The sequence below is a fragment of the Culex quinquefasciatus genome, chromosome 1, assembly GCF_015732765.1.
Source record: "Culex quinquefasciatus strain JHB chromosome 1, VPISU_Cqui_1.0_pri_paternal, whole genome shotgun sequence".
Lineage (NCBI taxonomy): Eukaryota > Metazoa > Arthropoda > Insecta > Diptera > Culicidae > Culex > Culex quinquefasciatus.
In genome coordinates this window covers 102,748,819-102,760,106 of record NC_051861.1, presented here as the reverse complement: position 1 = coordinate 102,760,106, position 11,288 = coordinate 102,748,819, and positions in this window count along the sequence as shown.

Genomic DNA, 11,288 nt, shown 5'->3' with positions numbered 1-11,288 from the left:
TATAGTTTTGGGGACGGGCCATGCAACATGGGTTTGTAAATGTATAAATTTATGTATCTTGAGAACGGATTTTCTGATCGATTTGGTGTCTTCGGGAAAGTTGTAGGTTATGATTAGGAATTTTCGGAAAAATAGGTACATGGAAAAAAAATCCCATTTATTTATTTGACTTTTGATCATTAAAATCCCAAAATACGTATTTATTTTTAATTTTCGATTTTTTCTGATATATTTTAGTGGACATCTTCCGAGTGTGCGATGGTGCAAAATCTGGTTTTGGAGATATCATCTTATAAAAAAAAATTTTTTGGGAGTATTGAAAACCTAAATATGGTATTTGTCCCTATTTTGGACCTAGTACCTATTTTGGGTCTACCAAACTTAATTCAACGAAATTTCACAAGCATTTCACCAAATCTGGCAGGAATCTGCCACTTGATAATGATACGTGCAGTCATTATCTACATTTTGATGGGCAAGAATAATTTACTTTTTCCTTCACTTTTTTCTTGGCAAATCGCTAATTGCCCATTAGGGCGAAAATTTTCACCACTTTTGCTTACCGCTTGTTGACACTCAGCGCCCGGCTTTCATCGCTCAGCACACGAATGAGAGCCGTCCCCCGAATCTCCAACCACCGGCAATATGTTTTTTTATGTTGGTTGCACAATCCCGTTAAAAAAAAACAATCTTCAAACCGCCACCAAATCACTAAAATAACTGATTAATAACTTCGTCCATTTCGGAGAGAATGGCTCTATACTCAGTCCATTTGACACTTCTACAAATTGTGACAGTGTGTGTGCGCTTTTCACAAGTTACAGTGTTTCTTGCATATTACGGGCTTGTTGTTTGGCTACGTAACAAATGTTTTATTATGTTTAAAACTCGTAAAGAATGATATAAATCATGTCCAAGCTAATTATACACGTAATGCAAGTGAAATCAATCGTTCCAATGTTGATTTGTGGCTTGAAACATCACAATGATTGAGCATGTTTGCCGACCGAATTTGTGCGGCTGTACTGTACGAGCTGGGGCTGAACCGTACGTCAAAAAAGTTCGCCGAAAATATGTACAAAGAAGATCGTATGCTAGAAGCAAAATCCCCAAAATAGGGACAAAAAATGTTTCAGTTTCTTGGGCTTATACAGAAATATAATGTATTTTCGTCAAAAATGTGATTCAGTAAGAGCATTAGGATTAAAAAACCAACTTATTCATGTTATAAAAACATAAAATAAAAACATAAAATAAAAAGTGCGCTCGGATTAGTAGGCCCAAAATAGGGACATATACCCTAGATGAATTGCTAGAAATATTTATTTTAAAGTAAAATGAAATATTTAATCAAAAAGTACATCACATTAAAAAAAGATTTTTTTGAGACGTATGTTTCGAGCCAAATATATATGCAACAATCAAAATGACAACATTTGTAGGTACTTAGATGGTGATTTTTGCAGTAAAGTTTAAATTATGTTTCATAAAAAGGATTCTGAGATGTTGATTGCCAAATCCGTTAATCATATTGATTCAATCTCACCCCATGTCTTCTGTCACCTCGCCTGAAAATAAATTGTTTTATTTCAATTTGTTAATTTTAATGGATTATCGTCATCGTCATCGTAATTACTGCTGATGAAATAATCGTAGATTGATGGCAGTTTCGACAAAAAAAAATTACTAAATGAGAAATGCTCTGTTATTCTACATATCGTTTTACTGATTTGACCAAATAGGATTTAATGTGAATGGCGATCTGTTTACAGAAAAGTACACAAAAATGTAGAAAGAAATAGGTTGTCGAATTTTGTTGTCAAGACATTCAATTCAATTCAATTCGGTTTTATTAGTGAATAATCATGTAACAATCAGTTCATTCGCAGTACATAACAGAGTTTTGGAGTTCCTTTCAGCTGTGTGTTAAATCTCAATCCATTTTGGCACGATTATTGCTTATCACTTAGAGATTACCAAGAGTAAGAAAAAATTTAGAAAAAACTTACTGAAATTGCAAAGGAAAGGGGATAGAAATAGAAAAAGCTTAAACTAGATCACAGTTTTTTTTATCTATTGTAGATGTGCTTAATCATTAGCTCCCCGAGGGCCAGAAATTGTTCCGCCTTGTTACGGCAGGTCCGGAACCGCGTCATCATCTCACCCGCTAGAGCAAAGAACTCCGGCAAGGTGAAGAGATCTTCTCCGGTTACTTCTTGCTGGGCCGCATCGCCGCTACCGGCAGCGACCACGCTGGCGAACGATCGCCCCCATCCAGGAGGGAACGCTGGGTTGTCCGCTGGAACCGTACGCTGTCCAGCTGCAGGAACGGTAGAGCTCGTATTCCGCTGAGAAGGGTGGGATGCTGCTGCTTTCTTCTTCCTCTTTTCCTGCTCCTCGAGGTAGGCCTTGCGCGCGACGCATCCGCGGTAATTACCGGTATGGTTGCCGTCACAGTTGGCGCACTTAATGCGCGCCTTGGTTTGCTCTGCCTTGTCCCTCAAGTCCGCCTTGCACGGCAGTGCACACTTCTCCGAGAGGTGTGTTTCACCGCACTTCACGCAGCGGGGCGGGAGGTTGCAGTTCCGCGAGCCGTGGCCGAACTTCTGGCAACGGTGGCATTGTGCTACGTCCATTGGGTTTTGGAGTAAAACCGCCAGTTTACCCAAAACCGTCCAACGCCTTAGTCCGACGCAGGTCTTGGATTTTGACGGTGCCGCGGTCGAAGTACAACAGGTACAGAGTGTGCGTACCTGTGACTGTTGTCTTGCGCGAGAGCACTTTTATCTCCCGTGGCGTTATTCCGGCACCCGAGAGGTGTCCCTTCTGGTCGGCGATTGGGCGGTCTTGGTAGCCCTGCAGGACTACCTTAACAGCGGTCTTCTCAACTGGATCGAATGTGTAGAACTTGAAGTTGCTAAGCTTCAGTTCATTCACCACCAGATCGAAATTCTTTCGAAAAATCCTGCGCGATGGCGGACGACGCGGCGGCGTTGTTTTGTTTACCTTTTTGCACTCGGCCGGTAGACGAACTTCGCGGGTTTTTCGAGACCGTACTCGAACTGCCACGGCCACGGCCGGCCTTCGGCATGCTGGTGAAGCAAACTCGCGGGTAATCACGGTCGATTGCGGCGGAAAATTCGAAAAAAACTTTTAGAGCTCTGAGCACTTCACTGCTGCTTGCTCTGGAGGATACACGCAGAATGAGTTGTCAAGACATTGTTTGGTGAAATAACTAAAAAAATAATTCTTTCCTTTATTCAGCGATTTTTAGAAAATAACTCGAAACTCTACCCGTAACCAAACAGCAACTAATTAAAGCTCGCCACCGATTGTCGTCATCGTGAACGAACTTATCACGCAATGCAAGGCCAACTTTAGGGCCAAACTGTTGCTACAGGAGTCACCTCTTCCTATACGCTCTTCCTCGTTCGGTTGAACGCGTAATCTGTGTCTGGACCCGGTGGACCATGACGGCACGGCAACCGGCCCAAAGAGTTAGGCTTGCATTTTTAAACGTGTAATTTGAAGAGCTGCCACACGCCAAGTGTGACAAAATAGAAGCCACCGGTAGGTTGAGCTGATCTAAGATTGTTGTGCTTTTTACTTAAGCTGTAAAGTTTTTCTTTTATTTTCAGGGAAATATACTCATTTTAAACCTAATAAGCGGTCGTGTTTGAATGATGCTGGATAATCTGGAATGTTCCTTGAAATTTACTTAAACCAAGTACACCAACGAGTAGAGCAACTTTTTGTGAACATATCTGTTTATTTTCACTTTTACTAAAAGTTATTCTATTCCTTTTACAAGCATTTTAAAAAAACATTTCCCAAATGTATTTTAATCAGACGAGAATGCATTGGGCCACGCCCATTTTCCTATTTTCAGCTGCTTAGTGCTGCCAATTGTGATGAAATTTTAAGCGAACACTCACGAAAAGTAGCATTTATAGAGAAAGTTTCCTGGCACCACTGGCTCGCTCCAACAGGCGCTGCTGGTGGTGTTGGTGGCCACCCTTTGTTTTACATTTGCCTTCGCTTCTCGCTCGGTTTTCTTCAGCCTTCGATTGGAATGGGTCGTCAAAAGTCAAACGTCAAAAGGCTTGGTGCGTTTGTTTTTTTGATGGCGCTTGCTAATTATTCACATGTTTCGGGATTATTTTTCAAGTGAGGGACTAAGTAATGTGCTAAAGAACATGTTGCCGGTAGTTGGAAGCAATTTCACATCTTAGGCGCTTTGAAAAGGTTAGCGCAAGTGAAAAGATATTGGTGGCGACTTTCGTTAAGCAGTTAATGTTAATGCAGTTGCGTGTAAATGTGTGTGCCAACCAAATGATGAGAAATGGTCTCGCAAAATAGAAATTATGATCAAAAGTGCCTTAAATTTGATCTTTTTGGCCATAATTTTACGTGCTTACTCATGGTGGTGCTGTTGCTGTTAAGTTGATAGCCTCAATAGTATTTTTGGAGCTTTAATCGAGCATCAAACTCTCCATATGACGAAGATAGGTGTTTGATTAAATAGGTTTATTTACCGTATTAGCGAACTTGAAATTTCATTTTTAACCAGTGATTTTTTTACCGATGAAAGTGAAAATATTATTTTTTCTGTAGTAAACATTTTCACTCACAAAAACTTGAAAACTTGAAGAATTTTCAAAACGATTAAATGTTTTTGCTTAAAAAAATGCCGATGTGACAACATTTAAGTTGAAACAACATCGATTTAAGCTGAGTCACCCAATTTACAAGTCATTTCATGAATCAACGATTTGTGAACTTATTTTGAATTTCCTCAAGTTCCTCAAAGGTTAGATTTATACTGTTAGTACTCGGTAAGGAAGCAAAGCAAACCAAACAAGGTCAAGCCAAATGCGTGTCACAGGGTCAAACTAGAAAGGTGCCAATTTGCCTCGTCAAATTGTCTATTTTGACAGCACGGTCCAATAAACATTCCTGCGGTGGTGCTGTCAGTCACGGACCTCCACCGTGATGATGCGCCCACCATATTGATTGGGGCATTTCGTCGCGTTCCAGCTCATCAATAAAATTGGTGCAAACCTCCCCCGCATCGGAAAGAGCACTTTCAAAATATGACTACCCCTTTCATGTCCCCGTTTAATAATAATTTCGGGTGGGGGCGTTAAATCACGTAAAATTGTGCAGGTCATTGACGGCCCCGAGGGAGGGTGTGGCCACCGGGAGGCAAATAGAGCAAACAGCGAGAAAAAATAATGAAGGAAACAAGAAGCAGTTTTTAGACCCAACGACGATGACCGTAAAAAGTAACTACCTGGTGGTGGGCCAGTAATTGTCATATTTGTATGAGGTCCAATGATGACGGGCGTTGAATGCCTTGGCCGTAGACCATGAAATAGGCCCATCCGGCCAACAAAAAAGCGTTTCCTCAAATATTGGTTTGTGAACGGACGGGGCTTGGGATGTTATTAGGTGCTGATTTAGGAAAAAAAATTGATGAATATTCCTTAGGTAATATTTCTTTAAATTATCGTAAAGTTTAAAAAAGACTTGTCTAATATTTAATTGTAGCCATGGAGCCCTCGGTCTAATTTCGGGACCGATTCTGATTTTCAGTTCAAAGATCAGAAATCACTCACTCACCGCCGAACGAATTTTTGTTGACTGGAGCGCGCAACCATTCGCGAGCGAACACGACACGCTGACTGCCAGCGGCTTGCTCAATCGCTTCAATCAGCGAAACAAATACTTCGTGCATTTCTTTTCCTACTCCGTCCGTCAACCCGAGTCACACACAAATATGCTCAGAGAGGAGAGAGTCTAAAAAATGTCTAGCGCGGCGCTCACTTGGCCTGCACTACCACAGTTTTCCGTCAATTAAAAAAAATGTGTCTTTAATGTTGTATAAACAACGAAATTGCAAAATATAATTGATATCATTGATTTTAAGCAATTTGATGAGAGGGAGAGCAAAGAGAGAGTGTTCAGAAACGATTGGTGCACTCAAAATAATCCACACGTAGATGCTACGTGAAAAATCACGTAACCCCAAAATTCCCCTCCATAGGTCCATTTTACGTGACACACGTAAAAATAATGTGAAAGTGTACTGGCAAAAAAATATTTTCACGTTGAAATTACGTGAAAAACCTTATAGTATTTTTCCATTAGAGTTTTCCATGTAGCTTTTATGTGTTTTAAAATGTAACTCCAACGTGACTGGAGTGCACCATTCCGCAAAATTTCTACGTGATTATTTTAGTATGAAAATTGATGGTGTACGGTGAAGACCTGCTGTCGGTCTTGTGCCTGAAAATTGAAGTGAAAATAGGACGGTAAGTTAAATAAAGTTAGAATAATTTGATCAATAATCAATAATATTTTTCTCGCAGAAGCCGATTCTTTGTCAGCAGCATCCTTTTTCCTGGCAGCAAATAAATTTCTAGGCTCGTTCCAACAGTAGTGGCCGATGCTACCGTGTTAATTGACGTCACCGAAAATGTCACGGATATGGTCAGCGTTTGCCGGGGAGATTGCAAGTATGGATTGCGATCTTGGTGGTCCGATCTTCAACGCCGGATACTTTGCCGCCGCTCTCTCGTCGGCCCTGGCCAGTTTAGTGTCCGCGTCGAAGGTGCTCTAAGCAACAAGCTGTATCCAAATAAACGATTGGTTTAGAAACAAGCATCGGAAATTACAACCAAGGCGGACATCCACTGGGGTTCGACCAAGGTTCGACGATGTAAGCCGACCAACCCGACCATCTACGACAACGACTTCGAGACGGGTTCCCTTGCGGCCATGCAGGCCAGCGGAATCAGTAAGCTTCGCTCGAACATTTTCCTGCTCCGCACATGCGCGACTGGACCAAGATCAGTTAATCTAGTTAATGAATAAAATGAGTTTTTGCAAATTAAACTTAATTTCTTTTTATTTCTCTTCGCAAAACAAAAATCAATTATAGTTATCACCCATACCTGCAAAGTACATATAATGTTTACTAAAACAAACATGAAGAATTTATCAATCGATTCATATAGCTTTTACGTGCTAAACACGTAGAAACAACGTGAAATGATCTGGCCAGCAAATTCCGTTTCTACTAGGGCCACCTCGTAGAAGTTACGTGAAAACTCTAGTGGAAAAATACCACATAGCTTTTCACGTAACCTCAACGTGAATATTTTTTTGAGTGTGTTGAAGTGACAAATGGTACACGCTAACCATTCGATCTCAATTTTTGAGAAAAACGTCGCAAAAACGAGATCGATTCTGCCAACTCAATTTTTGCGATCAGTTTCTTTTGTTTACATTCGCAATTTTGAGTTGGCAAGAGCGAACTCAGTGTTGAGATGACTGTTAGCTGTTTTCTTCTGCAGTTTGTCAGTGGTCGCTGTCAAGATCAAACCGCGTGGAAGTTTCGTCCTTGTTTATCAGAGAAATTTGTGAAATTGCGTGAATTAGTAGTCTGAAAATTGTACAGGTAAGCGATGAGCAAGTTTATATTAGTTTTCCTTTTTAGAAATATAAGTAAAAAGTTGTTTCTTGGGCAGCAAAGATTGTTTTAGATATTATTTTATAAAGTTTGGTTAGGTTTAGATTTTATCTGTCTTTTTTCCTCTACCAGCTTTCCAGCTCGTCCTCCCGGCAGCGGTTTGTGCGCGTCCCAACCAGTCCGTGTTTCGACAACTCGTCCTCGTTCCGGAAGGTGTGAAAGTCTCCCTCCCGGTTGTTGTTAGTACGCGTCCCAGCAGCGGCCCGCGTTTCGGCACCCAATCACGTTCCGGAAGGTTGTTTTCGCAGCAGTGATTTGTGCGCGTCCCAGCAGCGGCCCCGTTCCGGAGGGTCGTCCTTTCGGCAGCTGCCTGCGTTTCAGCAACTCGACCGTGTTTCTTGGGGTCCGCTCTGTCCTCCCGGAAGTAGACTTGTCAAATATTTCATATTTCTTTCATGTAAAATAGTAAAAAAATATCTTAAAATAAAGAGAAACTTTTCAATTTTCATTTATTCTACCACAGACAAATTCTACATTATTTGATCAGAAAATACCTTCCGGAACCGATTTCCGCATTCCCGGCAATTTCCACCCTACCCAACCCATCTCAACGTTGATATCGCCTTCTGGATCTCAAAAATGAGATCAAGTTGCTCATCTCAACGTTGAGTGGTTTCACTTTTAGCCAGTTTGCGACATCCATCTCAAAATTGAGATCGTCTGGTTAGCGTGTAGGAAACGGTCAGAGCAGTTTTTCGTCGCGCTAGATTTGTGCTCGCAAGTGATTGAGACTTTTTGGAGCAATCAGGACCCTTTTGAACAGGCAGAATTTGGTATTTTTGTGTCATTACCAGGGTAGGTAAACCATCACCATCGCACCATCATTGATACATATTTCGGTGCGTTCCTCGTCTCTTAAAATTTCTCATCTCTTTCGCAGCCGAGTGATGGTTTGCTTGCTATCGCGAATATCGAAAGCCCATCACATCGACAAGAAGTACCCTATCGCTGGCTCCGATGGAACTATCGTTCCAACCGGAGAGACACGCACACGAAATTGCTGTATACATACACTGGAGCTCACGCACACAAATGAACTCATTACTACAGGGCTTACGGGCGAGAGAATTTCACGATTGCTCTTTCTCTTGCTTTTTGAGCGAGGGGACTGGCTGTGTGAGAGATTATTTTCCGTCTTACGCATCGGTTTGTTTGTTGCTCGCTATTTCATCGGCGTCGTTTTCGCTTCGCTCTCTTGATGCAGTTTTGGGAGAACGCCAAAAATTTGATGATTTGAGTGAGGGACGATATCTAAAAGCCCTCGCCATCGGCGAGGAAACGAGAAAATACCATCCCTGGTCATTACCAACTCCAGAGTGACGAATCCTACACTTGGAATGACCAAACAACCTAATTTAATACTCAAGCCGGAACAGAAAGTTTTTTTCGTCGATTTTCCAAGAAATACGAAATAGAAACGAAAATTACTAGCCCAATATTTTTTTCATAGAAATCCCCTTACCAAAAAAGGTCTCCTTATTCGGAGGAGAAAATAAACAATTCGCTCTACAACCCACAGCCCTTGGCGGCAGGGATGCCAGGTTGCCAGATAAATCTGGCATTGCCAGTTTTTAAGTGACAATTTGTAAAATTTATTTTTTATTTATTCCTGACTTTATTAAATTGATGTATGATGTTTATTTTGTGAAGCTACAATGTATAAATAGTGAAAATACACAATTTTTGAACACAATGTTGCTCTCTACTTTGAGAAAAGTGCCTCGCCAGGTTTTTTCCAGTTTTTTGCCAGATTATTTCTCGGATTAGTTTTCAAAAAGCCGTAAGAGCCAATGGTAAACAAAGCCTTTTTTGCATCGGTATCCGATCTACTTACGAAAAACAAATTTCAAAAATGCTTAAGATTGTTCATCTATACGTCTCTCAAGTGCCCCAAACTAAAAATTAAAGAAATTTTGTTACAATTGGGAGCAAAACGAATATTAGTGTCCGAGGTCACGGTGGCTCTTACGGCTTTTTGAAAACTCACCCGAGATTTCTGTTCAGACCTGGTAACCCTACTTGGCGGTCTCTTATCATACAAACCCCAAAGAGTTAACCACGCTTATTAATACACCACCGACCCCGGGAGAGCTCATGTTCAAGTAATTTGTTTGCACACATTATTAGATCATAAAGGAAATGGTATTTGCAATCAAAATTGATGAGGTAGTCATCATTTACCGTCCTCCATTCTACCAGAAAAAGTAGTATCGCTTAACTCGTGCTCAGGATGACACGCAAAGTGTTTCTTCTAATCAACAGCCTAGTGATACTTTTACCCTGTTCCGTCGTCTTTGCACTTATAACCAAAAGTTGCAACTTCTCCGTTTCTTCCGTTTCATTCCCGTTCGTTCTAAAGCCAACACCCTGGGAATCCATCAGCAATATCTGTGAAATCAGCGGAACATGCAACTTGACAGTATCCACCCTGCAACTTCCAGCGAAGCATTTCGAGCTGGACTTTCTGGAAGCATTCAAAGGCGTTGAGAAAAAGTTAAGCTGTTTCCACTTCCGGCTTAACTTCAAAGTTTACGAGTCGGGTAGTGCCACATTTTTCCTAACCATGTTCTGCAACGGACGACTGATCCAGATGGTTGAAATCAATTTCCAGCCCTCGGATCTTCAAGCTACGGTCAATTACCAGCCCGGAGGAAGGATCCATCTGTACGAGCACTGTTCTCCGTTTGCTGCGGGATATCGAGTCCAGTTTGATGTGCTGGCAAACAGGTTGCGCTTTGAGCGGAACGATTCCGACGGATACTTGGCTTTTGAGCAAAGTGCAGCACTGAATGTAGAACGGAACTCGTGCAACTGCTCGATTTTAGAAACCTACTTCCAGAAGATGTGGGTATGTAAAACGGAATGGAAAAAGATAAACAAACTTTCTGGAAAACCTTCCAACGTCAAGCGAGAATCGATTGTAGCCATCGGACTGTTGGCTGTATTTTTTGTTTTAATCGTATGTGCCAATTTTGCGCTCAATAAGAAGAGTTGAAACTAAGCTGTAACCTAAGTGTAGGGAATTTTGATTGCAGGATAGGATATTTAATAAATCATTGAAAAAGTACTAGAGATTGTTTCAATTCATAAATAAATTCGCCTGAAAAAGAACGCTTCTTTATAAATATTGCTTTGTACCCATTCTCATCATTCTAAGCGGTGGTGTCTAACAAATAGTACTGGCATCACTGGCTCACTCTTTCACGCGCTGCTGGTGGTGTTGGTGGCGGGCCTATGTTCTTTATTTGCCTTCGCTACTCCCTCGGTTTTCGCCAGCCTTTGACGAGAGAAAGTAAACGTCAAATAACGCAGGCCATTTGTTTTTATTCTTTGTTTTATAGCATTTGCGAATTGATTCGGGATCATTTTTCAAGTGAGCGACTAAACCATGTTCAAAAGAACATGTTGCCGGTAGTTGGACTCAATTTTATATCTTGCGCACTGTGAAAACGTTTAGCGCAATCAAAGTGATGAAAAATGGTGCCGCAAAAAAAAGAAGTTTTAATCTTGGGTAGAATTTAAAAATTTCTACTCTTCGAATCTACATTAAACCAGAAGCGTCATTTTTCATATAGAACTAAATTTTTCATAAATTTTTCGGCCATATCCGATTTTTCTGAAGCAGTGGCGGGCCGAAACTAATATTTGATAAAAAGTATATCTTGATTTTAAGAATAAAACACAAAGATAACTTTCAAAAATGTGTTTATCTGACATATTTTAATTTTTGTTTGTTTAAAACTGTATAGTTATT